General features: G+C 44.1%; 1 long non-coding RNA gene across 1 annotated transcript; it reads right to left on the reverse strand.

Annotated features, from left to right (window-relative positions):
- Nucleotides 1–6624: 6624 nt before the first annotated feature.
- Nucleotides 6625–10675, reverse strand: LOC139829814 (uncharacterized). The gene is made up of 5 exons (XR_007850649.2): nucleotides 10304–10675; nucleotides 10118–10214; nucleotides 9876–9952; nucleotides 8917–8990; nucleotides 6625–8754 (listed from the first exon to the last, which is right to left on the reverse strand). It is a non-coding gene; the product is annotated as an uncharacterized lncRNA (long non-coding RNA).
- Between the last annotated feature and the right edge of the window lie 4739 nt (nucleotides 10676–15414).

A 15414-nucleotide genomic window follows, 5' to 3' on the forward strand; every position in this document is an offset into this window, starting at 1 on the left:
GATGCGGCAAGTCCCAAAACACGGACCTCCTTTTCCATACCCCCAAGAGCGGCCCGGGTTCCTTTTTCTTTCTCTTGTCTCCTTTCTTCCGCTTCGGATCTTTATCTTACCCGCCGGAGGGCAGTCTTTCCAGCTTTTCAACAGAGTATCTATCTCTTCGCCGCTTCTCCTAGGTGGAGGTCCCTCGACCTCATCCTTCCCATTGAACAGGTCTCCACGCTTCCTCCACGGGTCATTCTTGGGAAGCCACATTCGATGCCTCATGTAGACGGTTTTTGAAGACCCGGGATCCTTACCCAGCTGTAAAACGGCGTATTTTCCATGCACCTCACACATGCCTTGTGTCCGTGGCACACCTGGCACGCGATATATCCGTATCCAAGATAGTCCTGCACCGTCGTCAACAGTGCGGCTTTCATACGGAAAGTTTCTTGTCCGTAGGCGTCCCAAGTTTCTGTCCCTTCCTCCCACAGAGTGACTAGCTCCTCCTTCAATAGCTCCAGATACAGGTTGATATCGCTCCCTGGCTGCGTCGGCCCTTGGATTAGCATACTCATGTGTATGTACTTCTTCTTCGAGCATAGCCATGGAGGGAGGTTGTACATCCATACAAACACGGGCCAGTGCTGTGCTTGCTGCTTTGGTTCCCAAACGGATTGAGTCCGTCGGTGCTCGCACCCAACCTGATGTTCCTTGGTTCTTTCCCGAATTCTTCGTAATACTCATCGTCTAATGTTTTCCACTGGCTTGCATCCGAAGGGTGTGTTAGCACTGGGTTTTCAACCCGTTCCACATCACGCATCACCGCCTCCTTTCTTTCCGCGTGCCAGCGCATGAGCTTTGCTTCCTTGGGGTCCACGAAGTACCGCTGCAGACGGGGCGTGAGCGGGAAGTACCACACAACTTTTCGAGGAGATTTTCTTGTCCCTCTCTTGTATCGAGATTCGCCACACTGTGGGCATGTATCGAGATTGGCATGCTCGTTCCGATATATTACGCGATCACCGATGCATGCGTGGTATTTCTGGTGCGGTAAATCGAGAGGGCACACGATTTTCTTGGCCTCCTGTAGGCTACCGGCACACGTGTTATCTTTAGGAAAGTGGATCTTCAAGTATCCGAAGAGTTCGTCCACGCTTGTGTCCGTCCATTTGTGCTTTGCCTTCATCTCCATACTATCGAGAGCGTATCTCAGACGGCTCTCCTCCGTCCCACGAGCTGCATCGTACAACGGAGTTCTCGAGTCTACCTCAAGTTGATCCAGCTTAGCCTTCCGTCTACCAGCGATTTTGGGGTCGGTCGATGTGTTGCTGAGAAGAAGTTCTTGAACATGATGGTCCTGCACGGCCGCGGTTAGCGGGGTATTTCTACTCATGTCCTCGTCGGCCGCATGTTCTTCCCGGCCTTCTTGATCACCATCAACGTGTGCGCCATCCTCTTCAACCTCCTCTCCATTGTCGTGTGGGGCATCCTCTCCATCACCTTCGTTATCATCATCTCCACCATCATCACCTCCATCTTCATCACCATCGATATCATCATCTCCATCATCACTCATCCACTGAGTATGCCCCTCCATGAAACTATACCTGAGCAGGTGTTGATTCACTATGCCTGAGAAGGGGTCAAACAACGATCCTAGCTTGCATCTTCGACAAGGACACATTATATCCTTTCGCTTTTTTCGATACATGTCGGCCGTCGCGCGTTCCACGTATCTATCCACGACGCTTTCCCTCATCGCGATGACCATCGCCGCCTACAAGACAAGATAATTGATTACACCGCCGTCTCGGTTTTCACGGAAAAAATTCGGCATGACCTTTGCTAAATATTGTCATGCTGGAGTTCCAAAATTCGCCGGAACGGAAGTTAATCAACATTCCGGCAAAACATTGGCAACTCAATGTTCCTGCACGCGTAAACCAAATGCAAAACAATGCATTTACATATATGGACCACCTTTTGCCACCACTAGTACTAGATATAACCGCGAATTTTCGCCAACACATGAACATTCCACTCATTAGTTATGTACCTATTAGTTGACGCGACATCCAAAAGCACCGGAGAGACGCCACACGTCGACTTTAATGCTTGAGAGATCTAGAGATCTAAGAAATGGAGAGATCTAGCTAGATCTAGTGGAAAAGGTGGTGGGAGGAGATAGATCTAGATCTAGATTATGCAAATCATGCTAGAGGGGCTAGGTAGTGCATGATTTGCTCAAATACATCATATTTTATTGGTTGAAATAGCTAAAATGGGTGGGGGAATGAGCTAACTAGTGCTTGGGTTGATTTGCCATCACATATGAGTGTGTGTGGGTGGTGGTAGGTGGCTGGTCGTCCTAAATGGACATGCCCAGGTTACCGCCGGCGTCTATAACATAAATTGCCAGCGGTAGGGCTCGTTACCGCCGGCATCTGCTGGCCGAAAACGCCGGCGGTAACTTAAGGCCAGGTGGCCCACCCTGGCTCGGCAATACCGCCGGCATCTACTGCGCGCGTTCGCCGGCGGTAGAGCCCACTATCGCTGGCGCTTCGGCCCGAAAACGCCGGCGGTAAGGCTAGGCCCAATTGGGACCCTGGGGCCCATTGCACCCCCGGCGCCTCGATTTTATTTTCGCCGGCGGTAAAGGAGCTACCCCCGGCGCCATCCTACCTGTTCGCCGGCGGTACTGTTAGCCCCCCCCCCCCCCCGGAAGGTATTACCGCCGGCATCTTCAGCTCGTATTTGCCGGCGGTAAGGAGTGCGGCTATAAGCCTTTCCCTAGTAGTGCGCTATCCAGCATGCATCTATGCCTAAAAAGTCCACCTTCAGGTTATCATCCGAACCCCTTCCGGTATTAAGTTGCAAACAACAGACAATTGCATTAAGTATGGTGCGTAATGTAATCAATAACTACATCCTCGGACATAGCATCAATGTTTTATCCCTAGTGGCAACAGCACATCCACAACCTTAGAACTTTCATCCTTGTCCCAGATTTAATGGAGGCATGAACCCACTATCGAGCATAAATACTCCCTCTTGGAGTTAAGAGCAAAAACTTGGCCAGAGCCTCTACTAATAACGGAGAGCATGCAAGATCATAAACAACACATAGGTAATAGATTGATAATCACCATAACATAGTATTCTCTATCCATCGGATCCCGACAAACACAACATATAGAATTACAGATAGATGATCTTGATCATGTTAGGCAGCTCACAAGATCCAACAATGAAGCACATAAGGAGAAGACGACCATCTAGCTACTGCTATGGACCCATAGTCCAGGGGTGAACTACTCACTCATCACTCCGGAGGCGATCATGGCGATGAAGAGTCCTCCGGGAGATGATTCCCCTCTCCGGCAGGGTGCCGGAGGCGATCTCCAGAATCCCCCGAGATGGGATTGGCGGTGGCGGCGTCTCAGTAAGGTTTTCCGTATCGTGGCTCTCGGTACTGGGGGTTTCGCGACGGAGGCTTTAAGTAGGCGGAAGGGTAGGTCAGGGGGCCACACGAGGGCCCCACACACCAGGGCCGCGCTGCCCTATTGTGGCGGCGCCTCGTGGCCCCACTTCCTTTCCCCCTCGGTCTTCTGGAAGCTTCGTGCAAAAATAGGACCCTGGGCGTTGATTTCGTCCAATTCCGAGAATATTTCCTTTGTAGGATTTCTGAAACCAAAAACAGCAGAAAACAGCAACTGGCTCTTCGGCATCTCGTTAATAGGTTAGTGCCGGAAAATGCATAAATACGACATATAATGTGTATAAAACATGTAGATATCATCAATAATGTGGCATGGAACATAAGAAATTATCGATACGTCGGAGACGTATCACACGGTACGAGAAAAGAGTACTTGTAAGGAGACGAGGTTGAACAAGGTATAGAGTGATACCGATGATCAAACCTCGGACAAGTAAAATATCGCGTGACAAAGCAAATTGGTATTGTATGTGAATGGTTCATTCGATCACTAAGTGTCGTCGTGGTGAACAGACAGATGCCATAGGATGGCTTAAGTTGGGGCCGAATGGACGCTAGAGGATTCGGGGGAGGGTTTGTGATTAGATGGGATGAACTTCCGGATGGTTTCCTCAAGAACTTAGCCAAGGCTAGAGGTTGAAGAAGAAAGACATAAGGAAGAACTCGCTCTAGATCATCTTCTTTATTGATCTCCACAGGTTACAGGTTTATGCTTACATGATTTCTCTCTCTGCTCATTGATGACCCACAAGTATAGGGGGTGTATCGTAGTATTTTCGATAAGTAAGAATGTCGATCCCAACGAGGAGCAGAAGGTGTTGACAAGCAGTTTCGATGAAGGATTCACTGTAAATGCTCACAGACAAGTACTCAGGGGGTTTTGATGTAACAGTTGAATAAAGTACGAGTAAGTAAAGTGCGAGAGTAACAATTGCAGCGAGTGGCCCAATCCTTTTTAGCACAAAGGACAAGCCGGTTTGTTTACTTATAATGACCAAGCGTTCTCGAGGACACACGGGATTTTAGTCTAGTGCTTTCGCTACATACGGCTAAATAATCTTCATTGTTATGATAAGTGTTGTGTGGGTGAACCTATGCTAATGTACCGCCCTTCCTAGGACTAATACATACTTGTGATTATACCCCTTGCAAGCATCCGCAACTACAAGAAAGTAATTAAGAATAAATCTAACCACAGCCTTAAACTCTGAGATCCTGCGATCCCTCCTGCATCGATATACCAACGGGGGTTTAGGTTTCTGTCACTCCGGCAACCCCGCAATTGGCAAACGAGTACAAGATGCATCCCCCTAGGCCCATAAATGGTGAAGTGTCATGTAGTCGACGTTCACATGACACCACTAGAAGAATAACACCACAACTTAAATATCATACCATTGAATATTACTCATCCATAGTTCACTACTAACATTTAGACTTCACCCATGTCCTCAAGAACTAAACGAACTACTCACAAGACATCATATGGAACATGATCAGAGGTGATATGATGATGAATAACAATCTGAACATAAACTTGGTTCAATGGTTTCACTCAATAGCATCAACAACAAGTAGAGATCGATACCGGGAGAGTTTCCCCTATCAAACAATCAAGATCAAACCCAAATTGCTACGGTGGTGACGAGGTGCTGCGGAGGAGACGGCGGTGATGATGGTGGAGATGATGATGATGGTGATGGAGATGATGTCCAGCTCGATGACGGTGACGATGGCGTCGATTTCCCCCTCCCGGAGGGAATTTCCCCGGCGGATTCCTGCCCGCCGGAGAGCTCTTTTCTCTCTGGTGTTCTCCGCCCCGCAGAGGCGGCTGTAACTCCTCGCGAGGTACCCTCTGTGGCTTAGGTTTTCGGGACGAAGGGTTTCGCGAAGAAAAGGAGGCGAAAGGGGCTGTGGGGCCCCCACACCACATGGTGGCGCGGCCAGGCCATGGGCCGCGCCGCCCTATGGTGTGGGCCCACCCTGGGTCCCAGCTGCTCCCTCCTTCTGGCTTCCTTCGTCATCTTGAAAAATAGGATTTTTGGTATAATTTCCTTCCACAGTTGATCTTCCGAAATATTGCGTTCTGACGGTGCTTTTTCCAGCAGAATCCTGGCTCCGGTGCTTGATCCTCCAATAATGGTGAAACATGCAAAATAGATGAAATAATATAAGTATTGTGTCCCAATATGAAATATATCGATGAATAACAGCAAATTATGATATAAAATAGTGATGCAAATTGGACGTATCAACTCCCCCCAAGCTTAGACTTCGCTTGTCCCCAAGCGAAACTGAACTCAGTAAACAGGACCACATGTTTATGGAGTGAATAGTCGATAAATAAAATACGGACAAGAAGCATCATATTCATTCACACAAGACATTATAGTAAACCAGTTCTTCATATAACTCAACTTGAAACAAGTATAAGGTAATCACAGAAAAAGGTGCATAAGAAATCATAGTTGGTGATGGCAAACTTCGTTCTTGGTCAGAGAACAATTAACAGATTATATTTATCTCATTGAGCAGCGCTCTCATGTTAAAGTTTATAAGGCACAACTTGCATACTCAATCATAATGGTCTCCTCATGATCATTGATACTTGCAAAGCTATATTCATTCAGATAAAACTTGTACTAAACAAGGAAGAATAAAAACATGATGAAGTGAATCACAACATAATGGTTTGATCACAACAACTCAAATGCTTGCTCAAGATGGAGGGAAATAGGTTTACTGACTCAACATAAGGTAAAAGACAGGCCCTTCGCAGAGGGAAGCAGGGATTAAATCATGTGCTAGAGCTTTTTCAGTTTTGAAATCATATAGAGATAATAAAAGTAACATTTTGAGAGGTGTTTGTTGTTGTCAACGACTGGTAGCGGGTACTCTAACCCCCTTGCCAAACAAACCTTCAAAGAGCGGCTCCCATATTATTTTCATTTTGTGTGGCACTCCTTCCAACCTTTCTTTCACAAACCATGGCTAACCGAATCCTCGGGTGCCTGCCAACAATCTCATACCATGAAGGAGTGCCTTTTTATTTTGGTTTTATTATGATGATGACACTTGTGGGGACCCCGGACTAGCTGTCCGAAATTCCCTGTTATGTATACAGTTCACGATCCCATGATCAGTGCGCCGTGAACACATAACCGAACTGATATCAAATTACACCATCCATTACAAAGCGGAATAAGAAAATTACAACATGGTCACATGACCAATACTTACATAATAGCCTCGAAGGGCCTAACTAAACATCAGAGTAGCATCATCACTTCAGCAGCGCAGTGCCCAAGTCCTCTGCCATAACCCTACAGGCAACTGACTGGGAAGACGTTCCTAGCTCCCATAGACGTCGTCAACTCCTTCTTCATCTGTCAAACTCCTTCAAGTCTGGCCAAGTAAATAGCCAGGGACAAAGCCGTGAGTACATTTGGAATTGTACTCGCAAACCATCAAGAAGGTGATAAAAATTCTAACTAGAGAAGACAAGAGAGGAAAAATAGTTTCTCTCGTGGATGTAGCATGTGGAAGAGAAATAGTTTCTCTTGTGGATATAGCATGTGGAAGAGAAATAGTTTCTCTTGTGGATATAGCATCCCGGTATCTCGAGTGATGGGGACACTAAGGGAGTCCTATGACATCTCTATACCTTTGTTAAAGAAGAGGTAGCATACCGCCATCTCAATTGATGGGGATACTAGGGAAGTCCTATGACATCTCTATATCTTTGTTGAAGAAGATACTTCAAAAGATAAACTACGACATCTCTATATCTTTATTGAAGAAGAGTCCCTCTACATGAAACACTAGGAAGGGTCACCCAATTTTGTTTCATTTTCCTCGACCATCTCCATATGGTCGGCACCAGCCTTTCCGTACCCTTCCGGTACATCCAACACACACATTTCCTTTGGAAATCATTTTCTAAACCAAAACTCGACACAGCTCTGTAACGGCCATCCCAACCGTCCATGACCGCGGACGCGGCTATTCGAATAGTTTTGACTCTGCAGAGTTTGCACACTTTCACCACAACTATCCGGATACCTATCGTGTGGGCATCATCCCCGCATAACGACATATGCCACGACGGATACCCGGACATAACCTTTCGCCCATTCGACTTAACACGAGATCCTACCCTATGGAGTATGTACCTCCCCGGCACCGTGGCAGCTCACCTCCTCTAGAGCGTGGCTCCACCGCCAAGCCAGGAGACCCATAGTGTCTTCCGGACGGGTCAGCCCCGAAGGCCTCCCGTTATACTATTGTCCCAACCATGACAACCCGGACTCGGGGGTAACCGTACCCTTGTATAGTTGTGCGGTGCCTCATGCTAAGAAGAACAAACGTCAAGTTAAGCCCCATGCCCACGTTGGAGTAGCTATGGTTGCGCTGTTTAGTTGTTCCGGGCGAATACAAAGAACCATGTGTCGTTTTTCTCAAAAACCCAAGTCACACACACCTTCCTCTTTCCAACCATCTTTGTCAAGATCCTTTCCTTTCATAAACCATACGCTTGGGTAAGATTGCCTCACCCAAGGTTTTCATAAACATTTACAACAAGGTAAACCTTGAGGGTTTCCCAATCTAAAGTTTCATGAGTTGAACTAATACAACACTATGGCCGAGATGAGGGTCATCACGCCATTGAGGGTATGAAAAAGAGGTATTGGAGTGGATCATACTTGCTTGAGCTAAGCATGTATTATGATAACACAAGAGGAAATATACTTTCAGATTTGTGGTGCTATCTAACCCAATCAATAGATAGATAGGGATGAGAATTGACCAACACCAACACCATTAAGGGAAAACAGGCATACTCATCACAATTTGAGAATACACCAAAAACATGGTATTGATACAACTACACTAGAAGGGGGTGTAGTATGAATCTTGTCCCGAGGTGGAACATATTCAAGCTAAATATAGAAAGCAAGTTGGATAGCAATGGCCATGATACCATACACCCAACCAATTACCAAGACCTTGACAAGATAAAACTACTAGAGGTACCATGCTTGCATCCAAGCATAGATGACAACAATATGGAGATCATCACACATAGAACCAAGATGCTATTGATAGCACAAGATGACATCCAAAGAGACATCATATCAGAGATCAAAAGATGGCTTGCCTTGGCTTATTTGTCCCTGGACTTCTTCAACTCCATCAAATAAGAATTCCCACAGTACAAATAAAATCCTTGTCCGATTCCACTTCTTCTTCTTCTCCTCCAAAATTGTTCGCATCTATCGCCGGAAAATATAAAAGGAACACAATCAATCGCATTGCTCCAAACATAACAAGCATGCAACATTCAACAATCAATAGCTAACCACTTTACTAAGGGCTAACATACAAAAGACTTATAGATACTACAAAGCAACTAAAAGAAAACCCCATTTATTTACCTAGTAAAGGTATGAGAGTGCCACGACTTAGCAATTGCCTCTCTAGGTATCACCATGGCACAACTAAGTATCCCCTGGTAGATAACATCATAAAGAGGACAAGAGCATTAGTTTGACATCAAATACATTCACAAAACATTTTCAAACATTTTTGGAAAAGTAGAAAACAGTTTTCCTAACTTAGTTTGCTCACATAACACAACATCCAAAATAGGAAGCAAACCACATTCCACATCATTTGAAAACTTAAGCAAAACAATAGGGCTAAAGTTGAGTTGCAGAGGTTTTGTTTTGCAAGCATAAAACAAAGGTTGCCCAGTTCTAAATAAAAGAGTTGGTCAAGGGTTTTAAATAAACCCAACAAGTTTTGGTCCAACAATGCATGTCACACATATACCTTACTAACAGTAACGAAAATGCATGAACAGAGACTAACACTATTTTTCCTAGATGGCCAGTACTAATACAAGACTAACCCAATTGGATTCACTCAAAAATATTAAACCTACAAATTTAGGAATTTGTTTGAATCTGACTGTACAGAAAACAAGATCTGTAAGCCATAAATCGTAGAAAAATCCTAAAAATATGGGACCACTGGCATTTGAAAGGTATTTAAACAGAGAGGCATACACAATTGGATTTGGGTTAAAATTATTTCTGAAACTCTCACAAATGGATTGACAAAATTACTGCATGTCTATACCATTTGCTTTACCTCTAGAGTTACAGAACAGATAAAGGTTTGAAACTTGTTTGAGATGATTAAGAAAACATTCCGTAGTCCTACAGAACTGGAATCACTCAATTAGGTTCAAAAATGGATTTTTGGTGATTTAAAAGCTAACAGCCATGTCTGCAGAACACATAGAACAAGTTTAATTCACCACAAATCGTACACGGCTCATAAAAATATGTGGTCAGCTGCATCGGAAAGGTATTGAAAAGCTGGTTCCTACCCAATTTGTTTCATTCAAAAATTCGTTCCCAAGCTCCTGGTTTAATTCGACAAAGCCAGATCTGTCCAGATCTTGATCTGTGAACCATTTCAGTTTCAGGAGCTCAATCGAAGTGAAACCACCGCCAAAATGAAGGTATTGAAGAAGGCTTTCGTGCGCAGTTGAGTTTGCTCAAAAAGGTTTTGTAAAACGGAACTAATCTAACAAACAGTGAATCTGCATGTTTCGAGAACTTTATTTACCAGGGAGAATCTGTAGCGAATTTGAGGATGAGACCAACGCCAAGTTGTAGATCTTTTGAATACCTATCCGCAGAACTTTGAATCACTCGATTTGGATCTGCACACGAGATTTGGTGGATTTTACAAGTTCGTACCAGAATCTGAAACAGCAAGATAGCAGAAATTACTGCAGGGATTTGGACGAACTTTGCTCAAGAACTTCAGATCTGAGGATTGCTCAAGCTTCTCCATGCTTGGACCAACATGCACCTGCATCAAGATCCAATCTTAGCAATGGAGGAAGAGGAAGAGGAGAGAAAACCATCTAGGGTTGGGGAGAAGAAGGAGAGGGAGGCTCTCATGGTGAGGAGGAGCTTGAGGGAGGAGGGAGCTTCATCTTGGAGTTCTTTCCATGGCCATGGCCGGCCATGGGAGCTAGGTGGAGCAGCATTTTCGTGGGGGAGAGTAGGAGAAGAGTGTGAGGGAGTAGATAAGGTGGAGGAGTGAGTGGAGAGAAGAAAAATGAGAGCAAGAGGAGTGGAGGTGGCCGGCTAGGGAGTTTTTATAGAGGGAGAGGGGTGGCTGCCTCCTTTTTTGATTGGCCAAGGATGGTGACTGCCCATTTATTGATTGGTTTAGGTGGGAGGCAAGACTTGTGGAGGAAGGAAATGAAGAGGCATGGCTGGCCGAAATTGCCATGCATACACCATTTGGCCGGCTTCATTCATGCCAATAAAAATGAACAATGTGAGAGATATAGAGATGGGGGAAGATTGTGATGGTAAAATATACCATGATGGTATTTGTTGCATGATGGCTTTGTGCCAAGAAGATGATGGTGATGTACAAGGTTTCATGTGCATGCCATCTTGGAGATGGCCTCCACAAGATTTGAGACTTGACTACTCCAAACAAGATGAGACACATGGTGCTCAAGTGCCTATGCAAGACACACGACACCACTTGTGTTATGCAAGGAAACTAGGTTTTCTTCCAGGGATATAGAGTCCAAGTTTTAGGGAGATAGTGAAGGGAATAATGATGCAATTCTAATGATGAATATGGTGACATAAGTCATCAATTCAAGAGGTCAAGGTGATGATGGAAAATAATAGAGGATTGAGATGGGTATGATGGAATATAGTTGCTCTACAAATAAGAGGTCAATTTGGAGTGGTTTGAAATACTCTCTGAGTCTAGGGTTTAGTTGAAGGAAGTCCAATAGAAAGTATCAAGAGTTCATCTACTTGATCAAGAATTGGAGGATGAAGGAACATTATGGGGTAGAACAGAGATGTACACAAGATGTGCAAGAGTTGTCATTCGAAATAGAATTTATTTGAAAAGTACTTGAAACACCTCAATTGTCTAGGGACAATTGGGAATGATCTCAAGTGGAATGGCATTTGAAAATGTTGAGAGAAAACTAGTTGGAACATAGGAGCTCAAAATATTCTACTTACTTTCTCAGGTTAGGTAGAGTTTTTCTCAAATGTAAAATAATCAAGAGGAAAACAAGAAATGGTATAGGTACCATAAACAAGCTTTTTGTTAAAGCAAAGCAAAATAGAAATAATGTTTTATAAATCAATACTTGGTAGAAATGGGAACAAAACCCATTTCAGTTCCTTGTTTTCTTTGAAGAGAAATCTTGGAAAGTTTTAATAAAACTAGAAGTAGTTTTGTGATCAAAACTAGAGAAGGAAAACAGTAGGATTTTTGAGGAGGGAAACTAATTTAGGGAGGAGTGTTCTCAAGGGTAGATGGTGGCTACAAAATGTACCCATCATTCCCACTCTTGGTTTTGTGAAGATTAAACTTGAATAAAAACAAGAGGTAAAAGTGAAGGAAGTGATCTAGAGTTGAATCATTGGATAGGGTATAAGATCAAGTTGAATATATGCGATGCAAGGGTAGAATGAGACATGCAGGATGTGGAAATTGTAGAGGGAGATGCACAGATGAGATCCATGCATTGAGATCACCAAGTTGTGAATTAAGGATGATCGAGCTATCTTGTACCACAAAGAGAAAAATCAAGATGGCACACTCATGTTGTCATCAGGAGAGAGGTTTGATGTAGTAAGAAGGAAAACAATTCTTCCTAAGCCACACATGTGTTTTATTTGGTGAGTTGTTTGTTTAACCACTAGGGGTGTTGTTCTATGAGGTAGCTCAAGACAAAACTCAACAACCAAATCAAGACAATTCATCTACCAACAGATCAAGGCAATTCATCATAACAAACAAATCAAGGCAATTCATCTACTAAACCTATAGAAAAAGTTTTTGTTCCCCCTAATTTTTGGCAATAAGGACAAATAATCAAGGTTGCAAAAAGTGGGGTGTTACAGATCTTCCACCCTTAAAATAATCTCATCCCGAGATTACTAAGCGTAGGGCTAGAGGGGTTGTAAAGTTTGGCTAAAGTTAGACTCCATCCTTCTGTAGATGTGCCATTGTTGAGAAGGTCGCAACTTCAGCTTCTGGGAGACATGATAGATTTCTGCCGATGGCGAGCTTCTTGAAGAGGTTGACTACTCCATGCAGGTGTTAGATCTGTAGTTTCTAAGCGATCCTAGCGGGGGTTCAAGATTCTGGGAAAGTTAATGCACTGGAGCAGTTTCTTTAGCAGGGGTGAATTTTTTATTTTTATTTTTTAGAGTTAGCTTAATATTTTAGTGGAAGACGAAGTCTTCCACCCTTAAATTTGTTCAGCGGGGTTCCTGAAAACTTAGAGCTTCAGCCATAGGTCTTGTCGGGCGCTTTTTTGAAGAAGCCATTGATCTCCCGTCTTGAGTTGAACATCTTCTGAGGGCGTTGTGTAGTCCACGGCTCCAAGAGGGGTTAGTGCATCCCAAGTTCCCATCGGTGTTTTTAGAAAGGTTAAAAAATGTTAGGGTTAGCTCCAATTTATAGTGGAAGATGAAGTCTTCCACCCTTAATATTTTTCACCGGGTTCTCGGAAAAACTCAGAGCTTCTGCCTTGTAGTTCTGTCTGGGGCTTCTGAAGAAGTTGTCGATCTTTCGTATTTAGTTGAAGAATCTTCGGGGGAGAAATGTAGACCACGGCTTTAAAAAGGCACTCACGGTGTTTACTAAACCTTATAACATGCGGTAAGTTAGTAAGTCGATGAAGCGCCTGGTTGTGTCCATATGAAGTAGCAACGAAGGTCGTCGGAGACAATCTTGAGCTTGAGAGTTGGTGCTGACTTGTACCAGTTGAGAAGTGTGCGGTTAAACTACACCTAATCTTGAGTCTTGAGGTATCTTCAGGAGCTTCACTTGATGAGGAGCGGATGAACCAGGTGATGCAGCTTGGCTTTGATGCTATTGTTCCCTCAGCTTGTTAGACGACGTGTTAGAGGGTGGTTTCAAGAAGATATGCTCGAGGTTAGTGCGGTTATGCTCCAAGGTTAGTCCAAATTAGTATGTCTTCTCGCAGAGGTGCAGTCACTCTTGAAGGTAGGGGCTTCTGCTTTCTTGGCGTAGTAGAGATGCTCCAGCTGATCTTGAAAGTAGTCGGCGTGGATAGGGGTCTGGGTTAGTTTCTCTGACGGTTGAGAATCGATGGTTAACAGAGTTAACTTATCCAGTAACTAGCAGTTAGTATTCTAACGGCGTGGTTGATGAGGGTAAAAACATCTTAGGGAGGCTGTCTAAGCTAGGTTATCACACCGAGGGTGTTTTTCAAACCGAAGGATCAAGACAATCATGCACACAACAAACAGATAAAAACACTCAAGGCAACACACGAGGAACTACAAGCAATCATCACACCAGACATGGTACTCTAAGTACCCAAGGATGCCTAATACGTAGGGGTAGCCCAATCAAAGCGATTGAGTTTTGTCCTATCCATCCTATAGGTTTGGGGCTGGTCGCATATGTTGACGTCTTCATATCGTCAACATCAGCTTCAACTTGGATCCTTGTAGCAGTTGGTAGTGAAGGGGTCGGGTGTTGAGTCATTGATGATGAGGCGGAGGAGAAAACTGTGTAGAACTTCTAGTCTCGACATCCCGGAAATATGAGGTCTTCGAAGAGGTAGCTGTTGAGGTGCTCCCGAAGGCGGCAACTTCTGGTGGCTGGCCTAAAAAGTACTAGTCAAGAACTGAGGACTTGATCCCAGACGACTGCAAAAAGTGCAAGTCCATGGAGGAACAAGGTCAGCTCATCGACAGACTTTGGTGACAACCAAAGATGTGATGTTATCATCCCTACATGAGCACGGCTAAGTCGGCATCAAATCTTCAATAGCTGCTGTTGGAGATATGTGAGACTTCATAAAAGGTTGATCCATCTTCGAGTTCGAGTCTCCGGTCTGGGTTGGGGACATCGTCCAATATGTAGGTTTGAATTGGATGAGACAATAGAGTAAGAATTTTCAAACCCTTTTATAAAGCGGAGAGATAAGAATTTAGAAGCTTTGAATAAATAAGAGGAGTAGAAGCTATGCTTCCGACTAAATAAAGAATTTGTTTTGTAAATAGTTTTTCCCAAGTACTTGTTTCCTAACTAACGTCCATGCTAACTAAGGTCTCCTACAGTCAGGATAGCTCTGATACCAGCTCTGTGGGGACCCCGGACTAGCTGTCCGAAATTCCCTGTTATGTATACAGTTCACGATCCCATGATCAGTGCGCCGTGAACACATAACCGAACTGATATCAAATTACACCATCCATTACAAAGCGGAATAAGAAAATTACAACATGGTCACATGACCAATACTTACATAATAGCCTCGAAGGGCCTAACTAAACATCAGAGTAGCATCATCACTTCAGCAGCGCAGTTGCCCAAGTCCTCTGCCATAACCCTACGAACAATCGGGCGGGAAGACGTTCCTAGCTCGCATAGACGTCATCAACTCCTTCTTCATCTGTCAAACTCCTTCAAGTCTGGCCAAGTAAATAGCCAGGGACAAAGCCGTGAGTACATTTGGAATTGTACTCGCAAACCATCAAGAAGGTGATAAAAATTCTAACTAGAGAAGACAAGAGAGGAAAAATAGTTTCTCTCGTGGATGTAGCATGTGGAAGAGAAATAGTTTCTCTTGTGGATATAGTATGTGGAAGAGAAATAGTTTCTCTTGTGGATATAGCATCCCGGTATCTCGAGTGATGGGGACACTAAGGGAGTCCTATGACATCTCTATACCTTTGTTAAAGAAGAGGTAGCATACCGCCATCTCAATTGATGGGGATACTAGGGAAGTCCTATGACATCTCTATATCTTTGTTGAAGAAGATACTTCAAAAGATAAACTACGACATCTCTATATCTTTATTGAAGAAGAGTCCCTCTACATGAAA

Source organism: Lolium perenne, chromosome 5 (genome assembly GCF_019359855.2).
Source record: "Lolium perenne isolate Kyuss_39 chromosome 5, Kyuss_2.0, whole genome shotgun sequence".
NCBI lineage: Eukaryota > Viridiplantae > Streptophyta > Magnoliopsida > Poales > Poaceae > Lolium > Lolium perenne.